Source organism: Euleptes europaea, chromosome 9 (assembly GCF_029931775.1).
Source record: "Euleptes europaea isolate rEulEur1 chromosome 9, rEulEur1.hap1, whole genome shotgun sequence".
Lineage (NCBI taxonomy): Eukaryota > Metazoa > Chordata > Lepidosauria > Squamata > Sphaerodactylidae > Euleptes > Euleptes europaea.
In genome coordinates this window covers 50,721,065-50,739,800 of record NC_079320.1, presented here as the reverse complement: position 1 = coordinate 50,739,800, position 18,736 = coordinate 50,721,065, and the positions used below count along the sequence as shown (strand labels likewise).

The 18,736-nt window shown below is 42.6% G+C and overlaps 1 protein-coding gene and 1 non-coding gene across 2 annotated transcripts in view; both read right to left on the bottom strand.

Annotated features, from left to right (window-relative positions):
* CPE (carboxypeptidase E) overlaps positions 1 to 18,736 on the bottom strand; it is a 72,488-nt gene that overhangs the window by 26,871 nt on the left and 26,881 nt on the right. The window lies entirely within an intron of this gene.
* TRNAV-GAC (transfer RNA valine (anticodon GAC)) lies at positions 8,958 to 9,029 on the bottom strand. Its single transcript has one exon. It is a non-coding gene; the product is annotated as a tRNA-Val (tRNA).

Sequence of the window (18,736 nt, the reverse complement as noted above, 5' to 3'; positions counted from 1 at the left end):
TCACTACACCACACTGGCTTTTCTGACAGCAGAGACAAAACAGGATCCTCAGAGTAGCTCTGACAAATAAGGTTTCCCTCTCTCTCCATCTTTCTTGCCCCAAGCAAGTAAATGTCTTCACTGGGGAAGTATATAATGGACCCACCCCCAACCTCAGCCTTTACTGTGTCCACCTTTATTGTTTGGAGGTTGTAGCAGGGGGGCGCAGCTATCGTATACCCTTGACCGAAGAACGGTACCCTCCTTCTATCTGGGATGGTCGTCCTCTTCCACCGAACGCACAGCTTCAGGAGGGACACACATGGAGTGGTGAGGGAGGTAGGGGACACCCGCCTAGCCAGCCAGATCAGCCGAATCAACCCTGGCGATCAATGGGGTGACAGATGTCGCAGCAAGATCACCCTTTTATTGTGGTGAACAACCGTTCATTGCAAGTTCACACTATCAAGTACAATTCTTTTTCTGTGCGCAGTTTAGAAAATGATCCAACTTAATATTTTGAAAACACACTGGTGGGGACCTAGGTAAAAAAAAATCAAATAAGATAATGCAACCACTGCTTATTTAAGAGAAGTGAGTGAGCTCTAGAGCTTATTTGTTATTTGCAGGAACTAATCACCAGACAGCTCCAACCTGAAATAGCAATGCTTTGTACAGAAGAACAGGGAACAGTGTTATCCTTTCTAAGCAAGGCTATTTTAGGATGGCTGGTAACACTCACCCACCAGTGCCAACATGGCAGCAAAGAAGAAATGTGAGAAGTTCTGCTTTTGTATAAAGAAATGTTCACTTCACACATTACATCTTAGAATGCATAAGGATGAAGAAGAGTTCGTTTTTATACCCTGCTTTTCTTTACCTTTAAAGAGTCTCAAAGCGGCTTACAATCACCTTTCCTTCCCCTCCCCACAACAGACACCTTGTGATGTAGGTGGGGCTGAAAGAGTTCTGAGAGAACTGTGATTAGCTCAATGTCACCCAGCAGGCTGCATGTGGAGGAGTGGGGAAACCAACCCGGTTCACCAAATGAGAGTCCGCCGCTCTTAACCACTACGCCATGCTGGCTCTCTCCATCTTATGCTTATATGTAGCTTATATGTGGAACATTTAATATTTTAAATTGCATGTTTAAACATTTGTCTGCTACAAGCAGGATACTGACACATGCTGTAAGAAAGGGGTGAAGCTCCCTGAGCAAGTACCCATATTGGGAAATAATTTTTTTGTCTTTTAATGTATAAATATTGGCAGCAGAGAAGCACCTGGCCCTTTCCTACTTGGTTCCCAAGACATTAACAGTGCTTTCCTGATGTCCCTGAGACCCTCACCCCAGGGGACCCCTTTTTTCCTGTATCCTGTGAATCCCCTTTTTGTGAATGTGTACATTCAAGTGTGGGCCTAGAAATAATAAAAGGAGCCTAAAAGGAGCATCTGCCATTCTGAAACCACCAATGAAAGCTGATATATTGGGGATTGTGGGAAAGAATATTAAAATGTTGTGAGTTACTCTGTCTAATAACACAAATAAGTAAAGTGACCCTGAATCCTTGTACTGCAGGAAACAACAGTTGTGTCCATTGGGTTCTGAGCTGCATATGTTAATAATTGATCACTCTATCTCAGGCATGCAAAACCAAGTTGTACTGTTGTGTATGCTCATTAGAATTCCTTACCCATGACACATTGTCAATTCCCACAATTTAGATAAATAAATTTAGCAGGAAAAGACTCTAGAAATGTTGAAACATAAGGAGGTGGATATCAGAATGAAACACGTAAGATAAATGTGGGTGTTTTTTTTTTTGTTTTTTTTTTTCGTTGCTACTTTCTACTTGTTTCAGTGATTTTAAGACAGGGAGAGAAAGCTATAATATCAGAGGAGGCCTCCATTGAAGGGGAAGAATCTAAAACAGGAACAATTAAAGTCCAGTTGGGAAAAGCAGAACTATACCTGAAACCGAACTACATGTATTTGAGAACAAGGTCGAGATCTTATACTTAATAGTCTAGAAGTAAGCCCGCTTGGATAAATTGGGACTTTCTTCTGAGTAAACATGCAAAGGATGGCACTGTAACTCACAATAATGGCGGCAGATGTCCAAATAACCTCAGAATTGAGGTAAGCAACTGGGAGTCAACTTTTATATATTTCAGACTCCCTCTGGGGTTTTTTAATACCTTGTAAGCAGAAAATATCATTCACATCCAACAATCTGCTCACAACTTCTTATTTTCTTTCAAACATATATTATGGACATTTCACCATATATATTATCTCACCACTGGAGTACTGTGAAATAAAAACAAGAGGAACAACAGACACTCAATTCAGCCTGGTGCACTAAGGTACACAAAACACAAATGATCTCTCTATGAATAATTCATTCCAGAAAACCAAACTCCAGTGATCTAAATATTTTATAATGATAATCAGCAAGGACGGGCTGCATGAGACTTATTTTACACTTTGACAGCAATGGGCTTTACTATCAATTATATCGGTAAAAGAAGGTCTTTCCTTGGCAGAGGCAGTAGCCAAGAAAAAAAAGCACCAGGCAGGAATATCGGGAAAAGACCCCACCTAAGTCAGAAAATCATGGCTTGTTGGGGGTGTGTGTGTGTGCATGCCTCCTATCCCAATCTGACAGGAACTAAGGACTGTGCAAGAACACTGCCCTCATGCTGCTACGGAGTGCTGACAGCAGACAGGAGCATTAAAATGCAAAAGCACCCAGCTGGTAGGGGTTCAGAGGCAGGCCCAGAAGCAAGACGCTTGCCACTGGTTTCTCTTTTAGCCTGAGACCTAAAAGGGGGAATTAATCTCAGAGCTTGTGGGACTTAAACCCCTAACTCACCCTCACTATGTCCCAAGGATCCTTATAGATCTTATAGAATGTGGCACCTACAGTGTACTGTCTCCTAATTCACCCACTTCAAATATTCTTTAAGATGCTATTCTCTTGCGACACTAGCCTTGTTGCAGATGCATACCAAGCACAAGTCCTGCACAGCAGAGCCAGCGTGGTGTAGCGGTTAAGAGTGGTGGACTCCAATCTGGAGAAATGGGTCTGATTCCCCACTCCACATGAGTGGCGGACTCAAATCTGGTGAACCAGGTTGGAGTCCTGCTGCCAGTCAGAGTTGGCAATACCGACTTCAACAGAGAAATGATCTGTCTCAGTATAAGGCGCCTTCATGAGTTCAACCTTCAGCATTTCCAAGCTCAGTATAATATTAACAATGCTGTTGGATTTGTTACCGAAGCAAGGAAGCTGGCATTCTACCAACCAGGCAGGTACAGTTTAAGGACATTCTTCAGTATTAGGCACAGAGGAGATAATGATTAACAAATAGACATAAATGATTATTAAGCAATATGTCGTTCAATTGTTACTCCGGGAGTGACAGCATACGAAATTTCCTGGTCTTAATAAACACACTGAGCTCCTGGAGATCCAGTATAGGGCGCTTCCTCCCCTTTTTTATCCACAAGAAAAATGCGGGAATAAAACCCGCAATTCCGTTCAGAAGGTGGAACTTCTGAAATAGCCCCTTTAGAGAGGAGACTATCAATCTCTCCTAAGAGTAGGTCAGGGGCCGGTGTAGGAGAGCATGGGCCTATAAGGAGGTAACGTATCAAACTCTATGAAATAACCAACATTTATTATCTTTAGAACCCAAACATCACTGGTAATTGCAAACCAAGCATGGTAAAAGACAGACAGGCGATCAAGAAAACAAACAGAAACTTCTAGTCATGCCTGCTTAGGCTTACTGAAACGGCCCGGGGACCCCCTAGGGCCTTTACGGACTCAAGGTTTGCTCTGAAACTTCCTTTCGTGCTGGACGTGTGGAAAGGAGGAACGGAATGAGGGTTGCTGAAAAGACCCCTGGAAGTGGTATGGATGGGAGGGCTGGTTGGCCTGTCGACCAAAATAGCAACGCTTAAAGTCGGGTGCTTGAGGTGTAATCCCTAGAGACTTTGCGTTTGTCTTATTTTTCTTTAAGAGGTCTTTTTGGTCGCTGAATAAGGATGTTCCTTCAAAAGGAAGGTCCTCGATATGTGACCTCGTGTCATAAGGAAGGACAGACTGACGGAGCCAAGCATGCCTGCGGATGACTATAGCGGAAGCAATGACCTTACTAGACGAATCTGCAACATGGCGTGCCGCCGTGAGCTGGTCATCAGGAAGGGCAGAGATTTGTGGAGAGACACGATTCCATAGGGAATACTGATATCTTGCCATAACGGCAAGGAAGTTGGAGATGCGGAGGCCTACCGCACTGGAAGTATATATTTTTCTAGCGAGAACATCGAGTTTACAGCATTCTCTATCTTGTGGGGAACAATGTGCTCCTGATCTATATTTACCAGGCAGTGCCTCTACAATTACTGAGTTGGGAGGGGGATGTTGATATAAGAATTCTCCACCTTCCCTGCGTATCTTATATACGTTTTCCACCCTTTTGGAGGAAGATGAAGAGGGAACTTTAGCACAGTTGGTATGTACAACTTTGAGAATGCTCTTTATCATGGAAGGGCTATAGGCCCCACATCAGGGCAATGGAGGATATCCATAATATCATTAATTGGACCGGAGTCCTCTGGTTTGAAATCAATTTTGAGAGCCTTCGCCATGCGGATCAATTGCTCCACGTACAAGCGAACATCCCTCGTAAGAGAAATGGGCTTAGAGTCCCCGACAGTGTCCTCAGGTGAGGGAACTGAAGCGCGGGATTCGTCATCTGAGCCAGGAGAGAAGGAGGCATCATACTCCGAATGAGCAGTGTCCCTTGAAATAGAAGGAGACCTGGATATAGAATGTTCACAGTGTGAAGCTTGCCTTGGACAGACTGGAACCTTGGAGGTTTGATCAGGATGGTGAGACGGTGTGCGTCGGAGATGGGAATCTTTGGAAGGCGAGCGTGTACGGGAGTGACGGTGTCGACGACGGTCGACCGGGGATCCCGAATACACCGCCAGTGTAGGATATCGGCGCCGAGAGGTATCTCGGCGCCGACGAGAGGGAGACCGACTCCTGGAGGAATGACAGTGCCGATGTGTAACTGGACTGCGTTAACGGAATGAACGGCTATGTCCAGTAGATGACTGTTTGGATGGAGATCGTGTACGGTGGGTAAGCCGACTGTGCTGTGAATCAGATCGGCGTCGACGGGATGTAGATCGGCTCCGACAGTTAGAGCGGCTTTGACGGGTGGACCAGCTCCGACGGGTGGAACGGCTCCGATGAGTGGATCGACTCCGACGAGAAGATGATCGGCGCCTACGGAACTCGGCGGTCTCCTCCTGGGCTCTGCTCGGACACGGAACCAAGGGGATAGCCAGGGAATGAGGAGGCAAGTCCTCAATAGTAATTGGCTGGCGTCCGGCAACATCGGAGGCAAGCAAAGCCAAAGGATGAGGCGACTTGGCCTGGGGTCGGTGCGAGGAGACGTGGAGGCTGATCGGCGTCGAAGAGATTTTGGAGATCGTGAAGGCGAACGGCGTCGAGGAGACCTGGAACGGGATAGATACCAAGAAGAGCCGCGGCCGCGGCCATCTTGCGACCCCGGTGCAATGAACTTCGCCGGTTTAATAATCACGGAAGATGGTGTCTTCAAGGGGCCACCTTGCTTGGATGACCGTTCCGATGGCCGGGTGGACTTTTTAGTTGGGGGCCCTGCCTGGGGCTTCTCGGTAGAAGGACCGGGTTCAGCAGACTGACCTCTTGGACGAAGAGACTCCTTGTAGAGGTGAGAGAGAAGGCAAGTAGAACGAACCCTCAGGGCCTTCGTGGTTAGTTTGGAACAACTCTTACAAGTTGCCGCGATGTGGCCTTCTCCCAAACAAAGGAGGCAATCTGAGTGCTCCCTCCTCCTTGGGTCATGTGACCAATGGACGGGAAGGGGGAGAACTCTCTTTTAGATTTTGCTAGAAGCTGACAAATCTTATCTGTGGCTAGCCTGCGCCTGCGCAGTCCCAATGTGAGACTGCATAGAAGCCACGCAGATGAACCAATGTTCTAACTCCCTTAACATATTCACATGTTTGATCAGCATCACTCCAGGAGGGTGACTGGCATTCTGTGGGGCAGACCTCTCAACTGGCCACCATGGGTGGAGACCCTTTCAACATCCTCCTTGTCACACAGAAGCTGCTTGTAGTTAAGCGGCCCCCACAAGGCTTGGAAAACATCAAAAGGAGGCATCCTGCATAGTCCTCTTTTTCTGGAAGCAAACACCGCATGGCATATTCTGCAAGGAGGAAAGCTTTGTCTCTACAGACAGAGAACATTTGGGAGTTCTCTGTTCCTCCTTTCAGAAAACACCCATTAGAATAGAAAGTACGTAGTAAACACTTCTCAGTTAACTTAAACTTCAATAGTTCTCATAGCAACACATTAGCACTCCCAATAGAATTCCTTCTCTTCTCTTTATTTCAATCCAAGCACTCTTCAGAGTTTAAATTGGGTGGCCATTCATCTTGCAGTAAGGCGTATTTAAAATGCACAGTGTGCCCTTAAAATCTCAACACTTAATTCTTCGGCATACAAGAAAGCTTTAGAAACGCACCCATTGGTATTCTGTTCCCAGTGCTGTGAGACTCCTTTTCTGTTCTCGAGCAATTTGTCACAGTATTTAGGTTAAAATGTATTGCATTTTTTCTTCTGCGTGAAATTGGGATTCAACCTGAACATTTCAAATTTAGACCATTTTGTTCCTTCTTTTTCCTGACCCTACCTCTACCAGTAACTTTTTAAAACAAATACTTTCTGTTCATCAAGACCTGATCAAAAACATCTGGAGGTTAGAAGCAAAGACTGTATATGGAATAAAGTATTCTTCGTACAACTATCTTCCCCACTTCTTCCCTCACCTTATACTTATAGCTAATATAGCTAATATGCCTTCAGTATCCGATGGTACAATTATTTTTAAGTGTAATCAGTCTTGTCTATTAGTTCACTTTTATTAATTTCTTCAGTTTCCCAGGCTCTGAAATCTAACCAAGAGGAAACTTTTCCTCTGCTCTGCTGACGTCTCTGTTCCTCACTCCATCAGTAGTATGTCTGTGTTCATTCATGCTCATTTGCATGTGTTTTAGATTCTCTTCCGCTGCAGACATTTCCCTTTCACTTTTATGTACAGTCTTTAAAAGCTGGCATGTATGCTATTAGGTTCTGAGGCTGAACTGTGTACCTTTCCTAACACAGAATGTATATTCTGTATATTCCTTTCGGTGTCCATCCAGCTTTCAGAATTTCTCAGAATTCCATAGATAGGAAACTCAGAAATATTAATTTCTGTATATTTGTAACTAAGGTGACATTTTGCTCCCAGGACGATACTAGCTTTAGATGTGCTGCAATAGTACAGTTTGATTCATGCAAGTGATCCAAGATCCTTAAACATAAAAGACAAAATACTTTGTTTATAATATTCTCTTTTTACATTTTAAATACTTTGGTGCACCCAGCGGCCGCACACACACACACCAGACTTGTCTTTTGCTCCCTGGGATCCTCTGGCCTTTTGAGGTCAGAAGCATGGATGAATCCATTTTTTATGTCAAGGCAGGTTTCTCTTGACCAAGGCATGTATTCCTCCAGGCACTTTCAAGAAGCTTGACTGACTAGGAACTCCGGGAGCACATTAGTCATTGATATTTTGTGTGATGCTCCCAAAATTCCTAACACCCAGATTCTTGACCGAGGTTTATAAACAATAAGCAAGGTTCTCCAGATCTCTCCAACTGCAGACCTCTTTGGTGACTGAATCAGGAGCTCAAGAAGAGCTATGAAGACATCTGCCAGCAATGTGAATTGGCCTGATCACCTGCCACAGGATACCTCTCCTTTCTCATTGCATCACCCAGGTAGTCTTGTCTACAGTAAAAAAAATCTGCCCTCTCTCCCATTTTGCTTCCCTTCTCAAATTGACCCTGTATGTTTTCTTGTCTGCCCCCATCTCTTATCTTTCTCCTTTCTTGAGCTTGACCAGCCAACCCTGCAGTTGACCAGTCTTATTCCATAGCATCCTCATGGCTAGAAATTCCTTTCCCTCCTTTCTGAAACCCTTCTCCTTTTATTCCGCCACACCCCAAACCCTTTGGTCCCTTTTGGGGTAACCCCTCACCTATCCCCTCTCTTCAGGTTGGTTTCTGTGGACTAACCATGGGGGGGGGGAGAGAATACAATCTGGTTTAAAACATAATCTTAATTGGTCATAAATTTAAATAACACAACTGAACACTAGGACTGTGCAAATGTGGATGGTTTTTCTGCACTGCCATAAATAAATTGCAGTGTACTGTTGCCATTTGAATATTTCGGTCTCACTGTCTTGACTATCACCATTTCACGGCCCTTCTTTCTATCCTGATCCAGTAATAAACTCACTTGTTGGTTAAGTGTCTTATCAGTCTTCCATCCTTTCTTTTCCCCTGTGAGAATTACTGTCACAAACTGGGAACTGTGTATTTGATGGACTCATACAATCCTTTTTACCCTAGAAGTCATATTTTAGTTCTACATGTTTGGAGAACACTCTTTATGTGCCTGCCTTGAGGCAGGGACTGATTTGGGTAACAACTTCATCTGGCCAGAAATAATATTTCAGTAAAGTGATGCCAACATCTCATTTTGTTCTGTGTTAAAAGGAGTGATTGCACATTTTTATTTCTGTTTTCTAAAGACAGATTTGCTTTAACTATATTTATTAATGCATTTGTGGAATGATGATCTATCTATCCTATGGGTTCCATAGGGTGCAACCCTATCTCCCATGCTTTTCAACCTCTATGTAATGCCCTCAGGACAAATCTTTCATGAACACATGAAGCTGCCTTATACTTAATAAGACCCTTGGTCCATCAAGGTCAGTATTGTCCTCTCAGACTGGCAGCAGCTCTCATCAGTCTCAGGCAGGGGTCTTTCACATCACCTACCTGCTTTAACTGGAGATGCCAGGGATTGAACCTGGGACCTTCTGCATGTCAAGCAGATGCTCTACCTCTGAGCCACAGCCCCTCCCCTAGCTGTATCTGGCTAGCTGGGCTGGGCTGGCTGTCATCAATATGACGATGACACCCAGCTCTGTATCTCATCCAAATACCCTAGTGATGTGGTAGAGGTCCTAAATCACTGCCTCTCTGTTGTGATTAAATGGCAAATAGTGAAGGGATTGAAACTAAATCCTGCCAAGATTTAGAGAAGGCAGGGATCTTGAAGGACATTATGCTTCCTGTTTTTGATGGGGTTCAGTTGATCCTTGCTGACTCAGTTAAGAGCCTAGGGGTTATACTGGATCTAACATTACTGCTGGAGAAGCAAGTGAACACAACTGCAAAAAACACATTCTCTCAACTCAGTCTAGCCCAGAAGAGGACATCCTACTTCGACTCAGCCAATCTGGCCACTTGAATCCATACCACGGTAACATCAAGACTAGGCTATTGTAATGCATTCTACATAGGTCTCTTCTCCAAGTCAACTAGGAATCTCCACTTGGTGCAGAATGCCACTGCTCGGCTATCATAAGGAACTAGCCACAGTGTGCATATTGCCCCCATTCTGCAGTTGCTCCATTGGTTGCTCATCAGTTACGAGGTTCAATTCAAGGTACTGGCTATCACTTACAAAGCCCTTCATGGCCTTGTTCCCTCGTATCTGTAGGACCACCTCCACCCTTATGCTCCACCAAGACAGCTTCATTCATATAAGTAGGGCCTTCTGCAGTGCCACCATGCAAAAGGGCAAAATCAACAACAGCCTTTACTTGTGCATTGACTGTTGTGGCCCCCACCTTATTAATCAGCCTGCCTGATGATATCAGGAAGGATCCAACTCTCCGTGCATTCTACAAATTATGTAAAACTGAATTATTCAAGAGGGCTTGCCTACACAGCTAATAGAGATATATCATAATGGAATGGTTCAGGACGATGCTTCAATAAAGCGTCTGTGGATTATACTGCTGTGTATTTTACATACTATTTGTTGCTATATACATGTTCCTACTATGTAACTGCTGCACCATTTAACATATCATGTTAATACTTATGCATTGTTTCAGCTCTGTTTCACATTTCTGAAATCCTAACCATATTGTATGACTTATTGGATGTTCCTTCCTGTTAACTGCATTGACTGTGCAATCTGTCTTGAGTCTCCATGAGAAAGATGGAACATAAATAAAAATACTATTCATTGCCATTCCCAATGGATTCTATGGAGATGACATCATCCTTCTCTCCTTTCCCCCCACCACACTACAGTTCTGTGAGTGGATGCTATGCCAGACTTGTGGTGGACACCAGCCAAGCAGATATATAATCTACCAACCAGGTAATAGGCAGGGTAGGAAGAGAATCTCCTCCTGCAACCTTGGATGCTGTCACAGGCACGTCCAAGGTGCTGCACATTGTTACACTATTGGAAATATAAGCATCTCTGGCACCTTAGTATCAGACAATCTGAGTGCTACATTCCTCGAGTGCACTAAAACATGGTGCTTCAGATGTATCTAAAACAGCATCTGAGGTGCTAGGGGAAAAGAAAGTAAAAGATTTTCTCCTATCTACCTGTCAACTGGCTAGTTAGCTACTCCTGCAATCCTGGTGAAGCCATAGCAGCAATAACCAACAGCACCATAAATGTGGTTGCGTTGAAGAGGAGAGTCTCTGACCCTATTTCTAACCACCATGAATTCTCAGAACCAAACTTCAAGAGTAGACATGTTCATGGAGGAGAGGGGTATCCATGGCTACTAGTTAAAATGGATACTAGTCATGATGCATACCTATTCTCTCCAAGATCAGAGGAGCATGCCGAATACATTAGGTGCTGTGGAACATAGGTAGGACAATGCTGCTGCAGTTGTCTTGTTTGGGGGCTTCCTAGAGGCACCTGGTTGGCCACTGTGAGAACAGACTGCTGGACTTGATGGGCTTTGGTCTGATCCAGCATGGCTTTTCTTATGTTCACTTCCCCCCACTCATTTTCATTATCAAAACATTTGCATTTATCCAGATTAAATGAAAGCAGACATTTTATTTGGAGGGCTTTATTCCTTTGGAAATGAATGTATAACCCTATTCTGTGTAGATTCTACTGAAAATATTGTCAGAGATGTTTTATATAATATATTTAAATGCTGTTCTTTACAATAGCCTATCATAAGCCCTGACCTGGATGACCCAGGCTAGCCTGATCTCGTCAGATCTCAGAAGCTAAGCAGGGTCAGCCCTGGTTAGTATTTGGATGGGAGACCACCAAGAAATACCAGGGTTGCTGTGCAGAGGAAGGCACTGGCAAACCACCTCTGTTAGTCTCTTGCCATGAAAACCCCAAAAGGGGTCGCCATAAATCGGCTGCGACTTGAAGGCACTTTACACACACACATCATAAGTATCATGTAACCTTTTCAGAATAGGGCTCAGGCTTTTGCTTATATTTTCTGCACCATTAATTTAAGCAAGAAATTACACCAGGTGGTACTTGCTATTTCTATCCATAAAATTTACATTACTTCTACAGTGACAGACATAGAAGGCTGTAATGTACTGTTCCTTCTTTACAAGACACACAATTTAAATTAAATACAAAGTTCATTCATGCACTGCAACAGCTGCTCAACGAAAGGGCATTGTGTACCAATTTATAATACATGAAAGCAGATGCTTAGAAAACATGAGGCAAATTAAAAGCTAAGCATGGAAAAATATAAACTATTGCTCCAAAAATTATGATCAGGAAATATCAGTACCATAAAAAATAGCCAATAATCGACAACTCGGAAGGCTTTAAGAGGGGAGTGGACATGTTCATGGAGGAGAGGGCTATTCATGGCTACTAGTAAAAATGGATACTAGTCATGATGCATATAATAGGAGCGTGCCTATTATATTAGGTGCTTTGGAACACAGGCAGGATAATGCTGCTGCAGTTGTCTTGTTTGTGGGCTTCCTAGAGGCACCTGGTTGGCCAATGTGTGAACAGACTGTTGGACTTGATGGACCTTGGTCTGATCCAGCATGGCTTTTCTTACATTCCTATGACAAACAGTTGTACTTAGTGTTGACTCTAGCAACACTAATGAACGGATTGTTTTGAAACAGTGGTTTCCAAAGTGTTATTCTAGGGGACCATGGGGTTCCTCAGAAGCCTATCAACCCTCCTTTAGTGATAAGACTAGTCAACACAGATATCTTTCTCTGAAAAAAACAGTGTGCTATCCACTGCTTATTTCTGAAGTGAACAGCTAAATGGTGTGCTTGATGACACTTTCAATCTACATGCAACAACAATGAGCCCCACCAGAATGAACTGCAGGCCTGGATCTAGAAATTTTTATCGAGGGAGCCATAAAAGTTGCCAAATCCCATAGACTTAAAGCCTAAGATTCACTATGCAGGGCGTGGTGATGCCATGGGAGGGGGTCCCATGATGCTAAGCTTGCTGGCCAAGCAGTGGCAATCAGCAGAAGACTTGGAGAGGTGGGGACATGTAAATTGCTGTTGCTTCAATGGCATGGCATCACTTCCAGCATGAACCAAGAAGTGACATCACTGTGTATGGATATCATTTCTGCATTGGCACCAGCAGTAACATTGCAACTCTTGTGGAACAGTGATTTTTTCAGCATTATTCTCCTAATCAGTGGGGTGGGAGTCAGGGGCTACTAGGTGGGAAGTCCTGCTATAGCAGGAGATCTGGCAGTCCTAAGTGATGTCACACTGAATGGCAGTACTTCCCCACACCACTAGGAATTGTATCAAACACTTTGAGTTTATATAACCACAATCATGCGGCTTAGAAATGATGGACTGTTCACTGCACATTTTTTTAAAAATTAAAAATGGAAATTAACTATGTGCTTACTATAACATGTAAATTGAAGACGGGAGGCAATCATCTGGCACTAATAGCTGAATCACAAGTACAGTAGTTACCACATGAAGACATGCATAGAAAGCTTAGGAGAAAACATCAAGTCTGGAATAACTGAAAGTCCTTAGGTTCTGAGCTGCTACTCTCAAAATAAGCCCCCAAACACATGAGTATCAGGGTCAGAATCCTTGAAACACCAGGGGATGTGATCATAAATTAACTTGAAATAGCAAATGCCTAAGAAAATCTGATATGCTCAAAGCTTACTTCATTCATTAATTTTAACTGTACTGGATTTTTAATCACAGGCACCTCAGTGTTGAAGCCCAATACTCTAGGGTCATTCACTGGCTGCTATTCTGTTCATAGCACCGCACAATATAGCCTGATAGCCTTATTTGACTAAATATTGTTTGTACTCTGCAAGCATAACACCACAACTTTGTTACCAGCAATAATAATGTTTCATCCAATGAAAGGAGAAAGGGGGCAAGAAAGACGGCAAAGCCAGAGATCAATGTAGTATAAAAGAATATCATCCAGGGGAGGGCAGGGGAGGGGCTGTGGCTCAACGGTAGAGCATCTGCTTGGCATGCAGAAGGTCCCAGGTTCAATCCCCAGCATCTCCAGTTAAAGGGACCAGGCAAGTAGGTGATGTGAAAGACCTCTGCCTGACACCCTGGAGAGCCGCTGCCGGTCTGAGTAGACAATACGGACTTTGATGGACCAAGGGTCTGATAAGGCAGCTTCATGTGTTCATGTGTACATCTTATTCACTCTTTAAAACCCTGTACACTTTCTTTCGGAACTTTATTTAATGTTCTGCTAGTGACTTAATTTTTTTACAATTCTTACAAATTGTATGCATTTAATAGGAGTGTAGTGCTATGGTCAGAGAAAGCACAAAGTTAACATCAAACAGGACTCTGGAAAGGCAGCATAAAATTCTTTCTTACAGCATCCAGAAAAAAACCTGCTTTGGTTATACTCATACTAGGAGACACAAGTTAATTTAATATTGTATGTTTACTATTCTCTCAAGAGATGTTGGAGGCCATAGGGCTGGATGGGAAGACTCCAATTATTCACTGCAAACCAAGTAGGCAACCTTAAAATAGTATCATTCTCACTCCAATTTTCTGTCCAGTGTTCTGTCCACTTGACATTAAGGACATTTAAGAAGAGACAAACAGTCAAGAAAGAGAAGAAACTAGGGAAGAAAGAATAAATTTGGGCAGTAAAAGGTTAACTGGCTCAGCTCCAGTCAAGTTTCCCCCCATCCTTCCCAAGTGATCTAGACAAAAACTGCTTGTACATTTTGCCTTATCTGTCACAAAAGCTGGTAATTCAGAGAAGAGGAAGAGGAGGTGGAAGAAGAGTTGGTTTTTATATGTGGACTTTCTCTACCACTTAAGGAAGAATCAAACCAGCTTATAATCACCTTCCCTTCCCCTTCCCACAACAGACACCCTGTGAAGTAGGTGGGGCTGAGAGTGACTTGCCCAATGTCACCCAGCTGGCTTCATGTGTAGGAGTGGGGAAACAAATCCAATTCACCAGATTAGCCTCTGCCACTTATGTGGAGGAGTGGGGAATCAAACCCGGTTCTCCAGGTTACACTCCACTGCTCTAAACCACCGCTCTTAACCACTGCACCACACTGGTTGTGCTGCCAATGCCTCATGGACCCGATAAGCTGAATTCTAGAATATGCTTCAGCATTCACTTCTGGGATACTGATGACATACCAGTTGCCCGGATGACAAGTTAATGTGGAAATAGTTCGTTCAAAGATAGTCTAAAAACTGTTGTGTTAGAGTAGCTAATGAGCTGCAAGCTTCACTTTGTGTCCAGGGAATCATACTATTATTGTCATGGAGAAGCCACAAAGTCCCAGGTAGTAAAGATATAATGGATGGAAAATCCTATAACAAGAGTCCCAACATCACACCAGTAGCATAAAGGAAACAGTAATGTCTACACTGGCTTTACTGCATTCAGCACTTGGCACTTCTACTTCCAGTGAGAGTTCTTCATTTAGTTTGTTGTGCAATTTGATCTATTATTGTTTTAATGATATTGTAATCCTCCTGGGTTTCATACAGAAGACAGGAAAGGCAAATATAAAATAAATAAATATACACTGATAGCATTCTCTCCCCCCAAGTTGCAAGGACTGTGTTTAGTGAACTCAAGTAGTTGCCACTCATGATTATCAATCTGTCTGCTACCAGGTTACAGTCAATCACCTGATGTATCAATTAGTGATAAAAAGAAACATGTTACAAGAAAGGGCAATATAGTCTGTTTTTGCTGTCAAGTCGCAGCCTACTTATGGCAACTCTGTAGGGTTTTCAAGACAATAGATGTTCAAAGGCACTTTTTAATTGCCTGCCTCTGCATAGCAATGCTGGTATTCCTTGATGGTCCCCCATCCAAATATTAACCAAAGCCCACCCTGCTTAGCTTCCAAGATCTGATGGGATCAGGCTAGCCTGGCCTAGCCAGGTCAGGATACAATACAGTAGTAACTTGCTGATACTTAGAAGCATACTATGAGGAACAATGAAGGAGATACTAGTTTGGGGCAACTCCATTACTGGTTAGATTGAGAAAAAACACAGTAGCAGTCTACATAATAATGAGTGAGCAGGCATTTAATTACAATTGTAAAGTAAAATTCTCTCACAGTACAATAAAGAGTTATTTTAAAAATCTACTTTTACAAAACAAAATTATGACATTACCTATTTGCATTGAACTCTCATAGTTAGTATCACAGATAGAGCAAATATAAAAATTGCTATTCTTTGGCAAACTGATCTACAGACACTAATGCCCTGTTCTGATGATAAACAGGGTAGAGGGCAAAACGGCACACTCACCAAAAGACAAGAACAGAGCCACAGACACACAACCATACGCTCAGTTAGCAGATCTGGGTGAGAATCAGAGTGGACATTAGCTTACATGGACACAATTGCATAGTGTTAATGTAACAGCTCCATTTCTCGAAAACAGTTCTAAACATCGGCAAAGAAGCAATTCAGTCTTTCAGGGGTCCTCGTCTGCAGCACCAACAAAGCTGAGGGAAGGAACCAGGTTGAAGGTGATCATCACAACCCCCAGAACAATGGAAGGAAACACCGATGGACAGACATGATGGACAAACACAAAGGCTTACCAGTCTAACACCTATTTCCTCTGTAGGAGGACAGGCTCCAACCTCAGCACCAACAGACAACACAGTTAAAAGGGCAGTTCCACAACATGTCCCCTAATTTTAGTAGGTTAGTATTGGCATGTTATGGAACACTGCTTTCTTACTATCTCTGCTGTTAAGGCTTTCCGTATCTGAAGCCATTTTTCCCATGTCATGGAGTCCTTGTTACTGGTCCCAGACAGACAGACAGCAGCTTGTGTCGCATGTTTTCATTTGTTTCAGAAGACTAACTTCACCTTTATAACATAGCTCCATTTACTTAATTACTATATTTCTATATTTCATTTGTTTTAAAAATGCTGAAATCAATAATTTGTAAAGCAGGCATTAGATGTAAATGATCTTCCTATAACCATCGGCCTATGTGGTGATTCTACACAAACCTGACTAAAATGTGTCATCCAATTATTTTTCTTGCTAGAAATGGAACACGGACAATTGCGGGTCCGCATGGAAAAGCGCCCAGTGGGCTTTTTCAATAGGCTTCACATTACAGAGCCTTGTGTATATGAATAATCATTACTTGCTCACACAGTCCCTCTGAAGATTATACTACTGTGAGTCATGGCTATTTGGATAAGAATCTAAAAGGATCAAAAGAATCTAAATGCTCACAGCAGAAATGTTATGATTTTATCAGGTCACTGATACATGCTGTTTTCTGCAAGCTACAACACCACTCATAGTGAAGCGGGTCAGTGCCTTTCGAGTGACTATGCTCTTAGAATCGACCCCTTCCTGAGAAGTGGTATGTTATCTTATTCAGTTAGTCACCTACTAAGCAGGATTCAACTACTTTACTCACTTAAAAAGTAAGTCTTTTTATTGATGTGCTCCAATGTAATTTAATGTATATATGTGTAAATGCAAGTATTACAAAGTTTTAAAATTCAGTAACAATGTATACAGTAAAGCAAGCAAGTTCTACATACTATTCAGTTATAAAATCCAGCACTTAAAATATAACAGTCTGATTTAGTTCAAAGTATCTAATTCACATTCTAGAATAATATATTTGTAAAGCCATACATACCAATACCATCTTCTTAGTCTCCCTTAGAGGTCTGAAGTTCTAGCCCTCTCCCTGCCTGTATTTATACTGTTCAAGTCACCTTCAATGAGCTTGAACCTTAAGCTTGAGCAGGATACAGTTGTACTGCACATGCTCTGTGGCTTCCCTTTAGATTACCATATTTGGACTTCCACTTCCAGGAGGCTAAGCATACTATTTCTTAAACAGTCAGTTTTGAGTTTTGTTATACTTTATATAATCAATTTTATCATCATTCTCATCTCCAGAAAAATACGTTGGGATTAAACCTATTCATTAATTTCTAGAATCATGTCTCATGTTTAAATCATAAAATACAATATATTGTTTACATTACATCATTACATCGTTAGTCAGCATAATATACCCTTGGAGTATAGAAGGTGGAGAGCATTTCTGCACTTGAAGTCACTGGAAAGGCAGGAAGTGCCTTTAAGCTACACTCTGCTCTGTAGCTTAAAAAATGTAGTACTGTGAAGGCTTGCTCTCTAGCCATTGAAAGGCTAGGAAAGGTCATAGAAAAAGGCAGAAAATGTGGCAAGCAAATTTGCACTGACACTGAAATCTTTGACAGAGTAATTCAGAAACATAAGCCTCTGGCAAAGAATATCCAGGCTTTCTTTCCTTTTAAAAGGAAATTTAAGCCTCTGCTATATAGTTTGTAGTTTGTATGTGTAGCTTGGTTTTACATTGAATATTTCTGCATATGTACAACACTAATTCCACAGTTCATGTGCTCTAATATGTCAAAGCCTGTAACAGCCTCTTGTTTGAATCTTAGAACCAACTCCCGTAAACAAAGGTTAGATCCCGAGGTTATGCCCCTTGCCGGTTATTGATTTGCTAATTTTCCCATATACATATTCATAACCGAGCATTTTGGCTAACATTGACATCTCAGTATGCAGAAAATCACCGAACAATCCGCACCTAAATTTTAAAAAAACTTCATTGTCTGCAGAAAGTTAGCACATAGGGAAGAAGCCTACCTTTGCCCTTAAAGTGCTAGTTTTTCATGAGTTTTACAGTAGGGACGCATGGAAATAGATGATTCCCCCATATTAATTTTGAGATGGTACAGCTCCAAGAGACATAGAAGAAAAGTTGGTTTTTATATGTCAACTTTCTCCACCACTTAAGGCAGAATCAAACCGGCTTACAATCACCTTCCATTCCCCTCCCCACAACAGACACCCTGTGAGGTAGTTTGGGCTGAGAGAGCTCTTAATAGAACAGTGTCTAGCCCAAGGTCACCCAGCTGGCTTCATGCGTAGGAGTGGGGAAAACAACCCAGTTCACCAGATTAGCCTCTGCTGTTCATGTGGAGGAGTGGGGAATCAAATCGAACCCAGTTCTCCACTTCAGAGTCCACCACTCCAAACCACTACACCAGTTTGGCTCTCCATATTCCACCTGTGGCTTACCCTGAATGTGTAGAATGCCCCTCTGGGGATAAAGCTGAGATATAAATGAAGTAATAAATAAACAAACAAAACTTCAGATCCTCTCACTGTCTGCCAGCTATTTTATAGATCCAGAATCCTGGGTGTAAACTAGAAGGTGGGAGAGAAT